We start from the raw sequence: 22,819 nt of genomic DNA on the forward strand, positions 1-22,819 counted from the left end.
AAAGAGATTCCACGGTTTTCCTTAGTAACTGCTTACAATTCTTCTTTATTATTGCTGGGGAGCATTCTCCGTTTGCTAGGGCAGTGTAACACATTATCTATGGTGCCTGTGGAATCTCCTGCTTCTGAATATTTTCAGTGGTTTGACAAACAAGTGTACAGTATGTTCTGTACACACTTGATCTTGCCTTAATGAAAGCAACTGTACCAAGACTCTTAACTACATTTCTTCAGATCACAAAGTACCACAGTGTGATTCTGTGCAGCTCCTTAATTTAGAAGAGGTAATGTGTTCATTCAAACACTGGTGAAAACCCCATTAAATTAAAATAAGTTTTAGTCTGATTTTGTTACTAGGTTTCAGTGTTTGTCTGGTATAAAATAAAACCAATCAGTTAGGTTTTTTGTAAGAATAAAATCAGAATACAGAGTAATACCAGGGGAAAAAAAACCAAAAACATTCTTCCTCACAAAAGTGACCCATGTATTCACAAATTTACCTATGATCAATAAAAAAACAGTGCAGAAAAAAAATAATTGTTCTGCTGTTTGCATTTCAAGGCACACTGTAGGAGTTAGAAAACCATCCAACTGAAACCACTGTTACATTATTTATCACTGGTACGATATTTATTATGTTTTGTAATCACATTCTTTTATCTGTCAGAATATCTCCTGCCATATTTACCTGGTTATGTTTTCTTTACCATGTCATTAAAGAAGCATGTATGATTTTAGGAGAAATTAAACCAAAGTTATTATTAAAGTACTTCATAATGTCCAATGAATCAGAGAGTAATGTACAAAAAAGAAATTATAAGGTGTTTTTAAACAGAATTACAAGTAATACTACATATATGTAAAATCAAGACTTGCTAACTGTAAGATCCTTTATTTCCATATCTTTAAGTCTGTGACTATGAGAATTATTATTCAGTAATAGTGTAAGATCAAGCATCCTCAATTTAAACATTTATGTAAAATTGCAAGAAAAACTAACTGCTGTAACCGTAAGGAATTAAGTGATTAAATAGTTTAAGTAGAAAGAAAATGGATGTTAAATAAACCCATTATCCAATGTCTTTTGGTAGCAGAATCCAAGTCTTTCTGAATTTCAAGTCAATAGTAAATAGATTGAAACCACTTCTCTTCTTATCCACTCTGTTGCTTTCTTGATAACTCAAAAGCCCAATAAACATCACTGTGTGTAGAAATAAAGTTTTATTATAATAATATCTTGTAAATCCACCAAAGGAGCAAGAAGAAAATAATTTCTTCTAGCAATAGTTTTTTTAAAGAGAAAATTTGCTGTAGTGTAATGATCCAGCCAGTATAAAATACCATCTGATGAAGAAGACATCATCATCTGAGCTGCCCTATCTTTTTAGAATTGTCCATGTGGGAAGTATATAGACTCATTACTTGCATTTATTTGTACTATTTCAGTCACCACAGTGAAGTACTATGCATTTCATAAAGGCAAACTTAACTCCTTCTCTGTACATTCATATATGTTAGAATTGCTTTCATCCAGCAGTCAATACAATTTTATTTGTATTCTGACTAGAGCTGCCAAAATTATACAACCAAATTTTGCCCTCTGTCACGGAGTTTTGAAAGAGGGAGGAAGATTTCCAGGGCTCTCCTGACTCTTTCTGTATCCTGTTCATACATGCTCCGTAAAGTATGAAGTGTGTAAAGCTTCCCATTTTGGCACAAGGAATCTTTTGGTGGCCGGGGCAACCCAGATTCGCTGAGGGCCTATTTCTTCATGCTTCTTTTAAGACCTTTCTTTTCCTCTGTACAAAAAAACTTGCCAGCTGGTAATTGTTCACCCCCAAAGAAAGGGAATTTCTAGACACAGGGACCCTATATTCAAAAAATAATAGAGCAGTGGGACTTACGGAAATGAGGGGGGTGGGATTCATTAGGAGCCAGCACCAGCACTCCCCACAGGAAAGGGTCGAAGTTGTGCCGTGAAGAATCAGAATATTTTCTTTCTGTCCAGAATATTTTAGTTTATGCTTATGAAGAACACCAAGCTATAAATTTAATCCTAAAAAGGGGTGCAGGTCAACAGGCACAAGTTACATGAAGGAAAAGTCCAACACAAAATAATCTGTATTAAACACTGGAAAAGGTTGCCCTTAAAAAAGCTGACATAGATAAATCTCCATTCCTAAAGACAGTTAAAACTCAGCTGAGCAAAATCCTGACCAAGTTATCCAACATCTGAGTTGTCTGTGCTTTAAGGAAGGGATCATATCCAACATGAATTATTCAATGCTAAGAAGTACATAATACCTTTTACTGCTTTCTGTGTTTCTTGATTTTTTGTATCGTATTTTCCAAAATATACTTTCCTCTATCCATCCTCTTGAAAGAAACCCTGTGCCACCAATATGGTAAATACCTTCCGTTCTCTTTTCTGCAGCCATATCCTGTAATTGACTATTGATAACTAAATTAATCTTCTGTATGTTGAAAAGATTTATATTACTACATAAAATTATAAGGTTTTATTTAAAAGCACACCTTGAATTAGATGAACCATCCAATTTCATCAGTGCTCTTTGAGTTCCTTTGTGCAGCATATGAATTGTAGTACAAGAAGAATAGTAATCAGCTGCAATAGCTTTTCTATTTGGGCCTTAATGAAGAAGAAAGGGTAAGCAGTATTACTATTTAAATGATTTCTTGACAACAGAAAATGTACTTTCTGCAAAGAACTCCGTATCACTTTAAAACAACAGTTATCCCAGTGCTATTTAATTACTTCACCATACAGTCACTACTGTCGAGAGTATTCACATTAGTGATTTGACAAAGATGTTCTTGAGTTGCAAACTTCAACATTTTAATGTTTTGTTGGGATTTCTGCAGTTTGTGTTCGCTTGGGTTCTGATCTACTTAGGTTTTGATACATAGGCCAAAGATTCAGGACACTGAGAATGTATTTGGCAAGAGCAAAATATACACAGGAGAATTACCTTTAAATACTTTTTAAAAAACTTAAACACAAAAAGTGAAATCCACATAATCAATTTAGGTGATTCAAATATGAAACTTCAAAAACTTTGATATACCAGCAAATGTCTACAATTGACCTGGAATGTTGTAGTTAGCCTACCTGGTAGACTGCCAAACAGGCTAGGGAATATGGCCTGCTACACTTGGCACTATCTCCTGCGTGTGAACCCTGAGATACAGCAACAGTTCTGCACATCTGCACGGCCTTCTCTCAGTAGTTCTGTATATGTCACTCAAACAACAGCCAGAATAGCAGGAGGAGAAACCTATGCTTTCATCCATTCCCCTAGGAAATAATACGCCAGACACTAGCCCTACTGCAGCACTTTCTCTACTATGTGGGTTTACTCATTTAACACAAACTCTTGACACTCTTATCACCCTGGAGCTCATTTCTCTTATTCTGTTACTAAGTCAGGATTGCATGGAACGCTCCTTACTTCATTTAATCATATAGCTTCATTATCTGAGCATCATAGCAGCTAAAAGTCAGATGAACCTGTGCATGTTTCTCTCCTGAGGACACAGGAGAGACCTTCAGAAATTGGTATAATACAGCTCTGAAGCAGAAAGCATAACTGTCGAACAGTCAGATGTACAATACCGCTATACAATCTCACAGGGACTAGGATCACAAGGACAATCTCTGTCTCTTTGCCAGCATTTAAACACAGAAATTACCTCCTTATGTATATTTAGCATATGTACTAAAAAACAAGCTGGGCCTTATTTTAGCATGCTTGGCTAACTTTTATTTGCTAATTTCCAGATTAGAATAGCAAGTTCTTCTGTATTGACTGTTACTTGTGAGGACTAACTTAGGTTGTCTAACCAAAGCCAAAACCAAAACACAAATTATATTTCCATAAACCTTTATTCATCCTAGATATTTCCCACTGGTCTATAATTCTGGGAAACAGATCACCAAGAAAATCTTTCAAAGGGAGCAGAATGCATATGCTACTGCAAAGTGTTTCTCTACAATTGTGACTTGAGTGCATGTAAGCAGAAAACAGATTTAAAAATGCAGCCAAGCCTTTCAGTGACCAAAGAGCTTTTGGCATTTGTTTGACTATAGGTTATTAAGAGTAAAAATTGTTTTGTCTCAGTTTTAGGACTTTTTTTCATTTAGAGATTGAATTGCACTTTTTTTATGTACGTGTCTGATTAACTGTAAACAACATTTTGACTGAAACACTTTTAACAAACAGGTTGATTCTTTGGGGCTGAATTATGGAAAAGAAGAATAAATAGTATACTCTACCTGTGCTATGAAGACTATTATTCTTGCCTTTCAGAGAGACAGGATTTTGCAATCTGTCCTGAAAACCAGTTTTCACAGGATTCTAAGGATTTGCATTTATTAATGCATAGGCCTAAGAAACAGCTTATGAAAGACTAAAGAGATATTTTTTGAAATATACATTCATATTATTTAAAACTTTATGATGGAAGGAGAATTAAAAATAATCCCCTATCAATGGCCCATGTTTGTTTATGCAATTCAGAACACAAAAGTAACACTCTTGTTTCTGTTATGAATACTTGTGTTGTATTGTTGAGCTGTGGGCTGTCTGCCTAAAGGATCATGATAGTTCTTTAAGGTCTTACAAGGTCTTTGTTTAGAACCTTACATTTAAATTATTTAAAGACCATCTGATGATTTATGCAAAAGTGCTTCCTTTTCTTCTGTTGAAACACACTGTGACAGTTGCAACTGCTGTTGGTAATTATGCCTATAGGAAGTCTGTTTAACAGATGATACACAGATGCCACATGGCAATCACTAATTTGGTAACACCAACGAATTATTTTTTATCATGTTATCTTCATACAACTACTCTAAAAAGGATTCTGATAGGTACTTAGGAAATTCTGGAAGCAAGTCAATATACAAACAGAAAACATTTCTTACTCTGGTGCCGTAAATGACATTGTGACTTTGTTTCATTTTTATCTTGAGTCAGTTCCATCCCAATGGCAAGCTGAAATAGAAAAGATTTATTTACTTCAGCATGGCAAAAATTAACAGCGTATCTAATTTTAGTCTGAAGGATTTTTTACTCAACAAATTCATCATCCTGGTAGAAACAAAGAAAGGTATTTTACAACAAAAACAAAGCTGTAGATAATACCTAAAAAAACCCCAACAAAATGATGAAGAAGTGAACCTAAATGACACATTGTTTTTGAAAAATAATAGAATCTGACAGCTATTATTTTCACTCCCCTAATCTCTTTGTATCACTACCACCTCTATCTTTTTGTCCTCTTACCTTGTATTATCCACTCTCCTTGGATTTCCTCTTCTTCATAAAGTACAACCATTCCTCAAAATAACTAAGAGCAAAACAAGTAAAAACCTGGTGGGTATCTATACAGCAACTGTATCTGTTAGTGTGCCTGCCTAACCTGTAAGGACAGGGATTTTTATCATCTGGATTAATTTACAAAACGATGAGCCTTCCATGGTAGTGATTCCATCAGAATAGAATATTGCTGCCAAATATCATAGAATCATAGAATATTTAGGGTTGGAAAGGACCTTAAGATCATCTAGATCCAACCCCCCTGCCATGGGCAGGGACACCTCACACTAAACCATATCACCCAAGGTCTCGTCCAGCCTGGTCTTGAGCACTGCCAGGGATGGAGCATTCACAACCTCCCTGGGCAACCCATTCCAGTGCCTCACCACCCTTACAGGAAAGAACCTCCTCCTTATATCCAATCTAAACTTCCCCTGTTTAAGTTTTAACCTGTTACCCCTTGTCCTGTCACTACAGTCCCTAAATGAAGAGTCCATCCCCAGCATCCCTATAGGCCCCCTTCAGATATTGGAAGGCTGCTTTGAGGTCTCCACGAAGCCTTCTCTTTTCCAGCCTGAACAGCCCCAACTTCCTCAGCCTGTCTTCATACAGGAGGTTCTCCAGTCCCCTGATCATCCTCGTGGCCCTTCTCTGGACTTGTTCCAACAGTTCCATGTCCTTTTTATGTTGAGGACACCAGAACTGCACACAATACTCCAGGTGATGTCTCACAAGAGCAGAGTAAAGGGGCAGGATCACCTCCTTCGACCTGCTGGTCACGTTCCTTTTGATGCAGCCCAGGATACGGTTGGCTTTCTGGGCTGTGAGTGCACACTGCCAGTTCATGTTAATTTTCTCATCAACCAACACCCCCAAGTCCTTCTCCGCAGGGCTGCTCTGAATCTCTGCCCAACCTGTAGCTGTGCCCAGGATTGCTCCGACCCAGGTGCACTTGCAGCACTTGGCTTGCTTAAACTCCATAAGGTTGGCATCACCCCACCTCACAAGCGTGTCAAGGTCCCTCTGGATGACATTCCTTCCCTCCAACATATCAACAGAACCACACAGCTTGGTGTCATCGGCAAACTTGCTGAGGGTGCACTCAATCCCACTGTCCATGTCACTGACAAAGACGTTGAACAAGACCGGTCCCAACACGGATCCCTGAGGGACACCACTTGTTACTGGTTTCCAGCCGGACATTGAGCCATTGACCACAACTCTTTGCGTGCGGCCATATAGCCAGTTCTTTATCCACCGAGTGGTCCATCCATCAAATTGATGTCCCTCCGATTTAGAGACAAGGATCTTGTGTGGGACAGTGTCAAATGCTTTGCACAAGTCCAGGTAGATGACATCAATTGCTCTGCCCCGTCCATCAGTTCCGTAGCCCCATCATAGAAGGCCACCAAATTGGTCAGGCAGGATTTCCCCTTAGTGAAGCCGTGCTGGCTGTCACCAAGCACCTTGTTGTTTTTCATGTGCCTTAGCATGCCATCCAGGAGAATCTGCTCCAAGATTTTGCCAGGCACAGAGGTGAGACTGACTGCTGTGTAATTCCCTGGGTCATCCATTTTCCCCTTCTTGAAAATGGGGGTTTTATTTCCCTTTTTCCAGTTGTTGGGAACTTCACCTGACTGCCATGATTTTTCAAATATGATGGCCAGTAGCTTAGCAACTTCAATCGCCAGCTCCTTCAGGACCCGCAGATGGATTTCATCAGGTCCTGTGGTCTTGTGCACGTTCAGATTTTTGAGATGGTCTTGAGTCAGATCCTCTCCTACAGTGGGCGCAAGGTCTTCATTCTCACAGTCCCTGCGTCTGCCTTCCAAGACTTGGGTGGTGTGGTCAGAGCCTTTGCCAGTGAAGACTGAGGCAAAGAAGTCATTCAGAACCTCAGCCTTCTCCAAATCCTGTGTAGCCAGTTCTCCCAAGAGCTTCCTGAGGGAGCTGATGTTCTCCCTACTCTGTTTTTTATTTGCTACATACCTGTAGAATCCCTTCCTGTTATCCTTAACATCCCCAGCCAAGTTTAATTCTAACTGGGCCTTAGCTTTCCTGACCTGGTCCCTAGCTTCCCAGACAATATCCCTGTACTCTTCCCAGGCCGCCTGTCCTTGCTTCCACTTATTATAAGCCTCTTTTTTCATTTGAATTTTCCTCAGCAGCTCCTTATCCATCCAACGAGGTCTCCTGGCCCTCCTGCTGCACTACCTTCTAGTTGGGATGCAGCACTCCTGAGCTTGTAGCAGGTGATCTTTGAATATCAACCAACAGTCTTGGGCCCCCCTGCCCTCTAGGGCTATATCCCATGGAACCTTACTAAGCAGGTTCCTGAAGAGGCCAAAGTCTGCTCTTTTGAAGTCCAGGGCAGTGAGCTTGCTGCACGCTCTTCTCACTGTCCTGAGGATCTCAAATTCGACCATCTCATGATCGCTGCATCCAAGGCTGCCCTGGAGCATCACATTTCCAACAAGCTCTTCCCTGTTGGTGAGCACGAGGTCAAGCATGGCACCTCTCCTTGTCGGCTCCTCTATTACTTGCAGAAGGAAGTTGTCTTCCACACATCCAAGGAACCTCCTGGATTGTTTGTGCCGGGCTGTACCGTCCTTCCAACAGATGTCAGGGTGGTTGAAGTCACCCATGAGAGTAACGGCCTGTGAGCATGAGGCTTTTCCTATCAGTCTATGGAGTGCTTCATCCACACGTTCTCCTTGATCAGGCAGTCTGTAACAGATCCCCACAGTAATGTCTCCCATAGCTATATTCCCTTTAACCCTGACCCACAAACTCTCTGTGGACTGCTCACCTGTCCCCAGACAGAGTGCCATACTCTCCAGCCTATCCCTAACATAAAGGGCAACTCCCCCTCCCCGCCTGCCAGGCCTGTCCTTCCTAAAGAGCCTGTAACCTTCCATTCCAACACTCCAGTCATGGGAGCCATCCCACCATGTTTCTGTGATGCCTATTATATCATACCCCTGTAGACATGCACACATCTCTAATTCCTCTTGTTTGTTCCCCATGCTATGGGCATTTGTATAGAGGCATCTGAGCTGAGCTCCAAATGAAGCTGGCTCATTGGCTGGAGCGACTGGAATATATCTATGTTGCTCCGAGCATTTATTATAGGTTCTGGCAACTGACTGGGTGTGTTGGGATGGAATGATGCCCCCCTCCCCCAACACATCTAGTTTAAAGCTTCCTTGACCAGTCTGGCAAGCCTCCTACCAAAACTGCTCTTCCCCTTAGACCAGCTCCACCAGCCCCCAGTAGACCTGGCCTACAAACTTGGGTCCCGTGTTCAAGACACCCAAACCCCTGACTGTGACACCACCCTTTTAACCATTTATTAACCTGGCCAATCCTCCTAGCTTTTTTTAGGTCCTCCCCTGTACCCTGGAGAATTGCTCTGAGTTGAGGCTCCTGGACGCTGACCTCCCCCCCCCGCTCCCGTATTGAAGGCGTTCTTTCTCAAGCTACTCACCTCATCAACTTACCACAGAGCAGCTGTTTATATGAGTCAGTTATAATAAAATATAATATCTACATCTTTCTTTCAAGGATTAATTACTTGCAAGAATTCTTGACAAATAGCAGCTTAGAGTCGTGGAAGTTTCATATGCATTTTACAGGCTGAAAAACAGACAAAAGTGATTTTACGCATTACTGTCTAGTGATTTAGTGTCTGAATTGACATGCAGATGACATTTGTTCTGTTATCTACCGGTAGTATAATAGATCCAAAACTTGGTGCCTTTCAAGTGCCCAGTACTGCAGGATCAGTACCTCAAAGCCTGAAGAGAGATGTCTGCTGTTTTACAGACTTCATGCACACTGTTGTAACCTGAAGGTGCATTATTTAATGAATAATCTCATTCATACAAATCTAAGCAGGATCCAAGGTGCCACATCACATACTGCCAAGAGCCATGCATCAATTACACAAAACAAAAGATTCAAATGCCCCCTTTACCTCTTCTTACTTTTATCCTTGCCAGCTGGATACTCTGCTTAGCTCTTGTGTAAAGGTCTGAGCGGAGAACAGTGCGCATGCCACCTTCCCTCTGCTTAAGCAGTCTGCTGTGTACACATGCTTGGAATATACTTACTCAGATGACAGACTCTGGACTAAGGACCAAGTTGCTTAACAGTGTAAAGATGGTGATACCTTATGAAATACCTTGAATATAATTTTAGGATTCCAGGATTTCAAACTGTCACACAATGAGGAACTTCTGGATTTATAAAGTAATTGAGAAGGGCACTTAAAGATCACAATTTTAGATTTATGTACTGAGAGTAAGTATTACCTGGAAAATAAAAACATAAAGCCCAGTTTACAAATCAAACCTTCATGCTTTCAAGATCCAATGAGCTTCAGTCAAGTTTTTAGTTCCTAATGCTGAAAAAGAATATTGGAAAATAGGACCAAGCCTCTTTTGTAATTTTGAACACTTTACACAAACTGCTATATGAACTTTTTATATGAAGGGGTTTTGTTTGGTTGGGTTGGTTGTTTTCTTCAGAATCCTACTTGAACCCTGATCCTTCAGAATGCTTCTGCTGGAGTTGAAGGTTTGTTTTGTTTTGTTTTCTTAATTGTTTTTAGATTAAAAACTAAGATTGCAAATGCAGAGATTGAATAAATAGGCACCAGTTCATACAATGCCATTATGCTTGTCTATTATATAACAGTAGAGTCAAAGTTTTGCGAGAAAATCCCATCCTTATAATGGGTTTATTTATTAATTACTATAAAGGCCCTAACATAGATAACTGCTGTCTACAAAGAGCAGTCCTGTGGGTTCAGGTAACAGCAAATTCCCCAAAACTCTACTCAATTGTTGCTGTCACAAAGAACTATAAGGCGGAGCTGAGTCACATAAACTATTGTTCTACTAATTTTAAATTACTTAAAAATTCAGACAAAATGTTGTGTGAAAGTCAACTAGTGAAGACAAGCAGAAGTTTACATGTTCCAAGCACAGTCCTCTTTCCATTCTTGAGCAATATATATTTGGGTATAACCACTTAGTAATCAGTAGGTAACTAGCATAGAAACTCCACCAAAATTGACAATATTATAATTGTCTTTATTTATTTACTTCCATTCTGTTCTAATATAGGTTATGGTAAATATGCCAGCTCTGCAATCCAATTAGCGCCATCAACACTACACAGTAACACAACCTGGTAATTCATTCCTCCTTGGAGGTATTTTGTGGACAAAACCTTGAATTTTACTGTAATCATTGCAAAACTATTAAACACTCATTTGTAATATTGTAATTTTAACGCTTGTTTAGCATTGAGAAAGTCATAACTCATTGAGTCAACAGCTTCAGTCTTGCACCTCAGAGTCCAGTATTTGGCCAAAGATGATAGGTTTGGGCATGGCATATTTATTTCACATATAGTAAGCATATTTCTGATTATCTAGAATATGCAAACAGAAATTTATGAATAGTTGATACATTTCAGTTAAGGAAACATGCAAACCAGACTGAATTATATAAAGTAACAGGGTAGTGAAATGGAGTACTCAAAAGAACATTTCCACTTGTTATATACAGTTTGGAACAAGAGCGAACAGCTGTAGAAACCCATGAAAACAATTCAGTAGAACAAGATATATGAAAAATAGTGTTAAACTGCTTCTACACAACTCTAAATCAAGCTTTGAATGGAGCCTGCTCCTAACAGTTCCACAAACCAATATTTGTGCTCAATTACCATTTTGATTTTGCTTATGAGCAAAATTTCTGTCATTTTGTCTCTGAGGCCACTATCCAGCTAGGGCAGTAGCCGAAGGTACCCATGTAATTTTCTCAGTCCAGGAGAAAGGAGGACAATCTGACTTTGAAAAGACTGTAATGCTACCATTCACTAAGCCATGGGAAAGCTTTATGAGACATAGAGATTTATTGATACCAGAAATATCAAAAGGTTTAATTATCAAAAGATTTCTAAGGTTAAAGGCACTATTAACATCTGCTCTTCTACAACACTAAGGAGCCTCCATCCCTTTATTCCCTTTACCTCTCCCCCTTTAAATTTTGTAATTTACAGAAAACTGACTTCTGGATATCCTTTGCCAAAAGAAAGAGGTATGTCTGGTGGAATCTATGGAATTTACATTATAATGGCAGTAGGAGGAGGAAATTTGAGTTTGCTGTACAGTTACAAGAATGATGTAGCTGTCAGAGCTCTGACTGCCTCTTGCCTTTCCAGAGGGCCTGGCTGCTTGGGCTCAGGACCAGTTTTGACAGTGCAGCTGTGGAGCCTTGAAAGAGAGCTGTGAGAAGACTGAGCAGATTCCTGCCAGATTCTCCTTTGCCCAAGAGATGCCTTCGAGCTTAGGTCTTGCCCTTGCTCTCTTGGCTGAGCTATGCTGCCAATATGACCTGCATCCAGCTTCCCACCTCCTGATTCTGACCCAGATCCTGTAAACTCAAGTTCCCAGTTTGACCTTGGACCTGCCAGAGAAGCCATAATGAGGAGCCAGTCTGGACTTACCCTGGCTACCATCACCATCAGTCACTGTCACCTGCTCTGCTTTTCCTATGTGGGTACCATGGAACTAGCTCTGCTGCAGTGGTCTAACTGCCCTGGCCTTGTTCACTTTCACTTCCAGCCCCATCCACCTTCCCTTTATGGAGCATCCAGCCCTTGCTGCTGGGTGCAAGGGCAGCATCCATGTGTGCACTCAGCACACCTCATCAGCAATCCCCCCATCAAGCTGAGAATTTCCCACCTACTTTCTGCAAATATGAGATAATGGACTGACTTTCAGCAGAATAACTGAACTCCCAATTGACTCAACTCTTGGTCTGCTTAAAAATGAAGGACTAACACAGGAGCTAAGGGGGAGTTATGGGGTAGATCCTTGGAGATTCCCCTAGGCAGGACAGCTGTGCTTAGACCAAGTGAAAGATGTTACCTGATCAGAGGTACTGGCTAACTTCTTCCACTAACAATCCAGTCAGTCCAGACAGCTTCCCCAGGCAGTTTGCGCTGCAGATGTAGGAACAGACCAACCTGTACATAAATCAGTAGATTTAAATAGTCTCTAAAAACTGTCTATGCATATACAGGAAGGAAAGGGTACACAGAACAGTCTTTGCCTACAGTTAAAATAGCTTAGATATATTCTGTGCACAGTTTATGATAATTGATAGAAAATGCTGATGTACATGCTGGAGTAGTTGCTAGGGTCAGCTGGATGATAACAGTCCCATGATTCTCATTTGATCCAGCTGAAGATGCCATCACAACAATGATTGCAATGGAAACTCCTGGCAGCATCTGGACAGCAACTGGTCTTCCTGTTGAAAACACTTAATTCCCCATGACTATTACTCTGTTTTAAGCTGACAGCCTGTCAATAGCTGTGCAAAGTATCCTGTCAGTATATCCAGTGAGCATGTTCAAAACTGGTGTAGCACAGTACAGGTCAAGGCTTACTAGCAATCTGGAAAAGTTACCTGACACAGGTCCTATAACAACTTTTTTGGAAACTTTATTGTCTATTTCAGTTTTGTGATGTATAACTTGGTAGAATTTCATCATCACCTCTTGTAGTGCCACCTCGCCAGCTCCTTCATCCAGTGCATTCTTTACCTAGAGTAAAATACCTTCTGCTTTACCCACATTTAAACCAAGAGATTATTAAACTGAAAGCTATTGCAAAATTGCAGAAACAGCACAAAGCAATAAATGCAGAAAATGGATCATTTAATTACACACTGAAATAAAATTTTAGCTCTTGTTAGTGCAATATCCAAAAAATATTTTCTTGCAGCTAGGACATGAAAACAGTATTTAAAAGTTGGATATTACTCTGCCCTTATGCTGGGCTACTTGCAAAGTACATTAAGCAGTAAAATAAAGAGGAATATGAACCAGATTGAAAGAAAATGTTCCTTAACAACTTGTCAATTCATGTTATCAGCTTTAATGCATTGATGAAATAGCAGAAAGTAGGGGATAAATTTCTAACTAAATATCTAACTGCACTAGTTCACCCTAAAATATATAAAGCAGACTAGAAGTCCTGTTTGTAAAGTGCAACCTACAGATGAATTGAAAGTAATTCTAGACAGTTCATCCAGACAGACAGGATATAGATTTGCTTCTGTCTTTATGTTCCCTCTCAACTGGAAATTTTTACAGAATACTCTGTATTATTTTCTCCTCCTGAGGCAGGAGGAAAAAGGCAAAATGCTTTTTACTTTACATGAACCACAGGCAACAGCTAGTAAAATGCTGACATTAGAGGCTGCATGGCAATGTCTTACTGCAGTTCAGTATTGATTCAAGACTGGCCTCTGTCTCACAAATGCCTTTGGGAAAAAAATGGAGTGTTGATCTAACTGAACAGCAATCCATTTCTTAACTGTTATGTTTCAGAAATACAGAGAGTACACAGAGGTGTGGGGTTGTTTTTTTCCTTTCAATACAAATGCTATTCATCTGAAAATTGATCATAAGTGGGAGGAGTTAATGAAAACAGATCAGTGCATTGAGATACAGAATCTTTTAGGTTCTTCTTCTGTGGTTCAGCTTTTGCGGAAGTTACCAATGATTTAACATTATTCATCAAATATTTATAAAATTTCACCTACCTGAAATATGTTAATAATCTTAATATTCAAACAGTTGCATCTCATATAAAGCATTTACCACAAATAGCATTTCCTTATGTCTTTGCTGATTTATGCAATGTACTTGCTACTGTCTCACATAGTAGTACACATAATACTACATAAATAGAACCTACATAAATACATATGATTTCCACATCAGAAAGCGAAAGTATTCTTCTACCATACATCAAATGAAGAGCACCAAAAGTGAGTTTCATGTGTTTCATGTTATAAGGTTAGGGCAAAGTCATTCCAGAATTGGCAACCTACTGGCAAAGCTCTTCCAGTTCAAAACCTGCATAGTCTTCAGGTAATTTTGCCTTCAGTGATAACAGAGATGGAAAAACTTTTAACTTAAACACTTTGTTGGCTTTGTTAAATTATATGAACTTAAATTATATGAATAAACATTATCCTCTTAAATGTCTAAGGAGCAAAGTGAAAGAATTGAGGTATGTGAGAAAGTGGGATTAAATGAACCATAGACATAACACAGGAATAGATAGGCAGTTACTCTTAATAACAGCTGTAATCTCCAAAGGCCTTTGTGAGTAGCTGTGTGTTAATTACATGAGTCTGATAATGCAGACAGGGATTATAATTAAAACTATTTTCCATTACAAGAGAATGGCTGACTGAAATACAGTTGAAATATACTGGCATTAGACAGTGACCTGCTATTATGCAGTGCTTTCTATGGCTATCTTGACTTATCATCACATGGAAGGGATCCTCCCATAAGTATTGTGTTAATTGCTGTAAAACAGAAAAGACAGTCATCTACTCCAGGGTGTACAGCATGTTTTTAGTGTCATGATTCTAAAGTAAAATTTGAGATAAAACCATCTGAAGCATAGGTTTGTTGAAGAGCAGGAGTATAAAAAGTGTAATTACCAACCCCAATCTAAAACAAAATGTACATGTTTGCTAGGAAGAAAATTACTTCTAACAGCATTTAGGTATTCATCCTCCCAGAGTAATAAGAATTAACTTAACCTCATTTAAGCTTATGTAGTTTACTGATTCAAGCAGTAAACTATTCAGGTGGCCAATAACTTCTGCCTAGATCAGTTCCACAAAATCACTAACTTAGAATCATGGAATGGTTTGCATTGGAAGGGATCTTAAAACTCATCTAGTTCCAACCCCCTGCCGTAGGCAGGGACACCTTCCACTAGACCAAGTTGCTCAAAGCCCATCCAACCTGGCCTCAAACACTGCCGGGGATGGAGCAGCCACAGCTTCTCTGGGTAACCTGTGCCAGGGTCTCACCACCCTCATAGTGAAGAATTTTTTCCTAATGTCTAATCTAAATCAACACTTGTTCAGCTTAAAGCCATTATCAGCCACTTTCTGACATAAAACACTTGAATGACTGGCTTCTTCTAGAAGTAACTGCAGTAAAATAAACACAATTCAGTGAAGAGACAAAAATGCAAGTCATGGCAGTGATGTTCTTACACAGATAATTAAACTTTCCTATTCCCATAAACAGTGCAGTGCACAGTGCTCATTCATGCTTAGTATAATTTATCCAGTACCATCAAACTGAAGGGAAGGTTTGCTATTATGAATTCTTTCAAGAGGAGAGGAAGACAGGACAGATGGCCATGACCTGTTTTGAAAACTGAGACATGAAGTCTTGGAGAAGACAGAAATTGATCTGCTTGATATCGTTATCAGTGCATGGTACTATTAGGTACATGGAAATAATAGTCTGCAGACCCCATCGCTTCCTTTAAAAGAACATGTGGTTCAACAATGACCATCTCTAACAGGTGACACTAGATTGATAGTCCAGAAAGCTCTAGTGGGCAAGACTTCACTCCTGTGTAAACAAAAATTTGGAGCAGCAAAGCTACAAGAGAATAGAGAGGCCATGAAGATCAGCGCAATTCATGCATCAAAGAGCTGTGAAAACAGATGTTCCCCTCTTCTTCTGAGGAACATTGTCAAAGCATTTACTTGAGCTTTTTTCTCACTGTTCTACAACTCCAGAAGCTACCATTAAACTTGATGCCGTTAAACAATTCTTACACAAGTTTGGACATTTATATTACTTGTTTATATGGCATCACTACACAGCTTCTGAGATCACGAGAAGACATATGTGGGCCCTTCAACACTGCTGGATATAATCTATGTGACAGCTGTGCCCTGTAATAGAAGCTAACCCTGGTGGAAGAAAGAAGTAGATAAAGTACAGTGAGAACATAAATGGGAAAAAATTACTTTTCACCCCATTTAGAGCCACACACTATGACTGGCTGAGAAAAGAAGCAGTATTATTCATTATTTGTATCATAGCAACCAGCAGGAGCTCCTCTCAGGGCTTCACAGTACTGACTGCTGTACACTTCCATCACTTTTGGGTTTTGATAGATTTTTAATGAAGTTTAAAATGTTAATTAGATTTACCATATAACAACCTTGTCAGAAGCAAATATTATTCTACTATGGTGAGAATACTACAACAATAATACAAAAGTTCTATTTGCATTGCACTGAAACACAGAAAGCATTAACATACTTTTCAATACTCCTCATTGCATTGCTGTACATGATAACCTAGAAGAGTTGCTGTTGATGTGTATAAAACTGTAAACCTTTTATTCACCAACTGATCCTCCTACATTCTCTCACAGTAACAGAAAAACTTACTTTTTCAAGGACACTGTATTTTACAACTTGGGGCAAAAAAGAAGGATCGATAATTTTCACTGTAAAATCTGGAATGAAATCAGAGTAATTAAAATCACATATGCCCAGTAAATACTGTAATGTAATAGGCTGCAACATCATACTTAAGTTAGAACTAATAGAAGAAGAAAATTCTATTTTTCAGTGGCAAAATAACAGCAAAAAAGTTTTGAGAAATTAAATCCTTCCTGAATAAGCTATTGTACTAACAGGTCAAAATGTCTACTGTGAACCTGATGATGAAGGCTAGATTTCAGTCTTTGTTCTTTAGAAAAACTATGGAAGAAACACAGTATATGTATCTTCATTGGCTAGTTACATGATTTTTTTATTAGCTTCATCAGCTACATGTGTGTCTGAAGCTAATTCCTCCCTTATTCCTGATTTTCACTTCAGGATATATACGTGTCATCATATTCTTCAGCATCAGGATATTTAGACCAAGTTTAACTTCTAGTACATTCCCACAGAGTAACTAAATACCTACCCTATGACTGAACAGCAGTCTCTAAAAGTGAAAGCTGCATCTTGTTAATAGATTAAAGAGTGTTGGAACTGGTTTTGTTTCTTTAACTCAATAATTAGAAACAGTTGTAACAACACTGCTTCCTGATCAACTAAGAGCAGTCTCAATCTTGATTTTCAGCTCTCCCCAGAATTTTTATGGAAGAAAGAGATGCTCAGCACTCAATGAATTCATCTGGATTGCAAAAATCTGTGTGAACCAAGAAAAGAAAAAATTGTGATGATAAGCGGGGTTCCATTAGGAAAATCATAACGCTTGAGCCATACTAATGCCTGCCAAAGCTTTGCATGCATTATGAAGCTGGACTGTAGGTGTACTCTGAGATGGAAAAATGTAAAATCAATTTCCACAGACAGAGCTGAATGTAAGAAAAAAAAAACAACCAAAACCAGAAAATCTGCAATAAATTCATACACACAGAATGACAATATTTATGAGCTTGTTTATGAGCTTGCCATATTGCTAGGTAGGGGAAGGAGAAAATAAATGTCACTTTCAGGTGGCAGAAGTAACAGGTATTATGCTTTCACTGTTAAGTTAGATAATTCCTTCTCACTGGCATGTGAATACTTACATTGTTAAGGCATTAGCATGTTCCTCTGCATGCTTCAAGCTTCTGCCAACTCACATCCTCCCAGTTTCCAGGCACAGTCTGGGAGACAGAGCATCACCATGATCATTCGCATTAGGCAGACTGGATATGAGCACTCAGTCCTGAGGGCCAAGAGAGTTCATTCGTACAGGCACAGGCCAACCCATGCTAGCTGGCCAAAGTTCATGCAAGCATTCCTAGGCATGTAATATACCACTAGAGATTCAGCCCACTGATTGCACTAATATAATGTGCGTATAATGGAAACAGCCTCTTTGATTTATCCATCCTGCTTGTTCAACATATGTTCAAAATAAAACGCCGTATTTAAATAAAAAGCTGCACTATCACAGATTTCTCACTCTACAACCATCTCTTCTTCACTCTCTAATCAAATGCTTACTTTAACAATAACATAACCAAAACCCAATTCAGTGATGCATTTCCTTATTCAGAGTTTCCCCTCTGACAGTGAAAGAAAAACAGCATGGCAGTTTCATCCAGGGAAAATATCTCCCTGGTTCTTTTGATGAGGGAGTATATTGCTGTTAATTTTTTATGTGACATTTCAGTACTAACAGAGCTAGATGCATTAAAAATGTAAAATGAATATTTCTGTTTAAATATTGAACAGAGCCATAATCTGTACAATTCTTATTTCTCTACATGAGGCAAGATTATCCCTCTACAACACTTGTACCACTTGATATTTTCCTACTGAGATCTTTGAAATCTGGAACTTCTGATTAAGCACAAAATTACTCATCCTGGTTTTGGCTGGGGTAATTTTCTCCCCAGTAGAGAGGACAACCCTAACTCTAAACACACCCTCTGGTATATGACAAAGATTTACAAAAAGGAGTAGTGTAGCAGTGGATATTGTAGAAGTGGAAGTTCTGGAGAGACAGGGAAGAGAGGGAAGTAGGGAGACTGCTTCTCTTCTCAGCACTGTCAACCTGAATTATCTGTAAAGCAACCTGAATGAAAATCAGCTGTGTGTCACTTGTGACAAACCATGCTAAGATATGAGAGGCTGGGAAAGTTTTATTTAGACAGGAGTAGAATTTATAACAATAAAATATAAAAGCAGTGTCTAGTTAAAGCGATTGAAATGTATCATCAATGTATATTTGTTTTCCTAAATTCCTGTGAGTGCAAAATTATCTTAAAAACTCATGAGAATGACAGTTTTAGTGTAAATGAGAACACTATACAGAGCACTAAGGTCTTTATACAGCCTATGAGTTCCTCAGCATGCCACATGTTTTCTAGGGTTTCAGAGCCCTTCAGTGGTAAATGAGTGTTAAGTGTGAGCTAGAGAGCCTTATGACAGGGTGAGTACAGACAGAAGCCCAAACCACTGCCCCCAGGAAGCTTTTTTGAAGCACAGTGCCCAGTGCAGTTCTCTCTGAAAGGCATTCCGAGGGCACACCTCAAAACCACTCTGAGGAATTAATCAGCAAAAGGCAGCTCTTGACAACTGAAAGATCTGGCTTAAAATTGCATTGCTGCTCCAAGCCAAACTGTTAATACAGACACACTGCTAATGCTACAGTAACTAGCATAAGGAGAACATATGCTTGTAAAACAAAATGTTCAGGTCATAAATTCTTTTTAGCAACAATTCTTTCAATCCCAGTACACCATGTCCTTATCTCATCCAGAGGGTTAGTATCGATGTCACTGGTAAAGACTTTGGGTTTCCTCTATTTGCATTTCTGGGAAACCTACTTCATGGTGTAAATTTTCCACAATGACTTAAGGCTAAATAATTTTATTTGTGAGATAACTGCACAAAACTGATGCTTTAGAATACTTGGGCTCTCCAATTCAACCTGGACTCACAGGATGAGGCAGAACAAATAAGAAATTGCTTGTTCGAAAGTAAAAATAATGTGAAAGGAAAACAGTTCTTATGTTAGCCAAAAATGTCTGATTTTAAGTGGCCTCTCTCTTGGAGAGGCTATTCAGAGCAAAAATTACCTTTCTCCAACTTAATGAGAGCTCCCACATACTGAAAATTCTAATTAAGCTTCTGTTTTCCTACTTCTATAAATAGACAACACCTACATTAAAGATTGCAAAAAAAGAAAGCTGATGCTGTTTGAACTACTTGCATTTATTTACCATGTCACATTTTCCCGCATCATGTACGAGCAAATGAGGAAACATTTATTAGAACAGTTTCTTAACTAGTTTCCTAGGACAAAAAATCCCCAAATACGCCAACAACATGGAAAATCAACACTATCAGACAAAATTTTATACACATCTATACAATTTCATCTCAGAAAAGTACTCTATATGAAGGGCCCAAATCATCTACTGCACTATATACCTGAAAGAACTGGCAACTCTACTGGTAATACGTACATTTAGGTTGGGCAGATGGCAGATCAAAGGGCACATGATCTCCTTATATACATCTATTTTGTGGCTCTTTTTTTATTTTATTTTTTCTTTTATTGTTTAGCAGTGCTTTTGTCATAAAACTATTCACTGCTCACAGAAAACCCCCCAACTCTCTGTTATTAACTAAGAGGTTTTCATGAGGTACTATGTTATCTAAGGTAATTAAAATCTTTCACAATGCAGCCTTGTTATAACTTGGCTTTGTGGGAAAATTTGCTTTGTGATGCTTTTATCAATTTTATTTTGAAGCTTGTCACAAACAAGATAGATTAATTTGAGGTTTATATAAGGGCAAATGTGCCACTGCCAAAAACTTCCTTTAGTAACCATAGTATAGAACTGGTCACTGCTTTCCTCTTCACTAGAGCTCTGTGGGTACCAGTTTCCCCAATATATTCTCTAAAGCAGACTCTGGATACTGCTGAAGTATCACCAGAAATTGTCTCATCAGGAAATAATGAACTCCATTTGCACAGCCAAACCAAAATGTTTATTAGAAGGCAATGAAATACATACAACCAAATGCAAGCATCAGCCTGGTTATACAACTTATCTCTTCTGGGAAACACCAGAAGAAACTGAAATTGGTAGCTGCATCCAATGCAAAATTCCACAGAAGTATTTTATGTTACATTTATATACGAAAATTGAGCTGCTAAGAACTGAGAAAAAAATTATTGTGAGGACTGATCTGTAAATAAACTATAGGTCAGCCAGTAAGCACAGAAGGAATGCATAAGCTTGAAGGATTCATTTCCTCCAAGTCTGTCTACAAAGACAACCCCCCCCTTCTCTGTTCCCAGCACAAGAGATTTCAAATGACCCCTGATCATCTTTAGGTGGTTCTGAGGGAGCCAAATGGTTTACACTCACCTGCTCAGGCATCTGCCCTCCCTGGAGGATCTTCCTGCTTCTCCAACAGTGTGAGGTATAACTGGAGAGAGAGACTGGCTGTTGTAGGCAGGAAGAGCTAGGACACACTAGTAGCTCCTTGTAAAATGCCCGAAGGGACAGAGACTCTGCTAAATAAATAAGACAAGCAAAGTGTAGTCTCCTGCAGCATAAGGGGCAGTAATCCTTGATGCACTTGGCAGGAGAAGGAAATTTTCACTGCTAAAGCACAACTTGACTTTCAAATATTTGTCAGAGAGCAAGAAATTGAGTTAAAACTTGTTCAAAGTCTGTCCCCAGCAGCTCGTCTCTCTCTTGAGTGAAGATTTTATTTTCGTTCATTATTGATGAATGCTACCACTGAGCAGTAGCCTGTCTTCTATTTCCCTTGACAAATAAACTTCTCAAGGAATTTTAGCAGTGTTTGGCTTTATTCTTTTCGAATGGAAACATTTCCAATGTTCAAAATCAGCATGAAAAATGATTGTATTTAGTGTTGAGAATTAACTGCTGAAAACCACTTTTATAACTGGAATACTGTGTTGTTGCAGCACCAAATAAGGAAGGTATGCAAAGTGGAACTGCTGACAATTACCACTGGTTTAACAATTTTAATTTATGTTGTTGGTGATCCGTAAGGCCCCAGTAGGCTTAAAAGGGTTTCACACAAGCACATGAGCTTGTACTTCATGACCAAGCCACAAATCCAACACCATTGTTAGCAATGGATTATAGTTTTTGGCACAGAGAAGAAGCCAACATTAAGATTTCATCATCCAACAGCAGACCATGAGTAACCCGAAGTCCTGTAAGGCCTTCAGAGTGCAGGTAAACTGAAAAAAACTGAAAAAAACACCTCTACTGTATTGGGTCTTGAGGGAGCCAGTGGATGAAGTGGCCAAGCACTATCCATCATATTTGAGAAGTCATGGCAGTTCATTGAAGTCCCCACTGACTGGAAAAGGGGAAACATACCCCACATTTTTAAAAAGAGAAAAAAGGAAGATCCAGGAAACTAGAGGCCAGTCAGTCTCACCTTGGTGCCTGCCAAGATCATGCAGCAGATCCTCCTGGAAACTATGCTAAGGCACATGGACAATAAGGGGGTGATTGGTGACAGCCAGCATGGCTTCACTAAAGGCAAATCGTGCCTGACAAATTTGGTGACCTTCTGCAATGGGGTTATGGTGTTGGTGGATAATGAAAGAATGACTGACATCATGTATCTAGACTTGTACAAAACCTTAGACAGAGTCCTGCATGGCATCCTTGTCTCTAAACTGGAGAGACATGGATTTGACGGGTGGACCACTTGGTGGATAAGGAATTGGCTGGATGGTCACACAAAGGGGGTAGGAATAGATGAACTTTAAGGTCCGTTCTATGATTCTGTGATTTTCCTACTGAAGATGCCAAAGGGTGCTTTAAAAAAAGCATCGCTACAAATCCTTCTATTTTCTAGCACAGTAGCTTATCACAATGCAGAATCCAGTGTGAAGACGATTGTGTAGACAATATATTCACAACAGGCAAAACCAAAGTGCTGGGAAGATGATGCCAAGTTCAGCAGAAAGAGCCCTGTGGAACAATTACACAGTAATGCTGAGAATTGAAACAAGCACCAGGCAATGAGAGGTCTGCCCTGGGTTTACACAATCTAGAGCTCGGTTTTGTACCTGCCCACAACAACTGCAGGAACAGGTCACTGCCTG

The 22,819-nt window shown here is 39.2% G+C and overlaps 1 long non-coding RNA gene across 5 annotated transcripts; it reads right to left on the bottom strand.

The window, feature by feature from the left end:
• Positions 1 to 9,921: 9,921 nt before the first annotated feature.
• Positions 9,922 to 22,801, bottom strand: LOC134161931 (uncharacterized). Of its 5 annotated transcripts, none has more exons than XR_009964143.1 (4): positions 22,632 to 22,801; positions 16,648 to 16,715; positions 12,282 to 12,355; positions 9,922 to 11,817 (listed from the first exon to the last, which is right to left on the bottom strand). It is a non-coding gene; the product is annotated as an uncharacterized LOC134161931 (long non-coding RNA). The 5 variants fall into 5 exon arrangements; XR_009964141.1 differs by lacking the exon at positions 22,632 to 22,801 and adding an exon at positions 17,787 to 18,531; XR_009964144.1 differs by lacking the exon at positions 16,648 to 16,715 and having other exon boundaries at positions 22,632 to 22,686.
• Between the last annotated feature and the right edge of the window lie 18 nt (positions 22,802 to 22,819).

This window comes from Pezoporus occidentalis, unplaced genomic scaffold (genome assembly GCF_034315485.1).
Source record: "Pezoporus occidentalis ecotype Australia unplaced genomic scaffold, CSIRO_AGI_Poc_V1 ctg18, whole genome shotgun sequence".
Taxonomy (NCBI): Eukaryota; Metazoa; Chordata; class Aves; order Psittaciformes; family Psittacidae; genus Pezoporus; species Pezoporus occidentalis.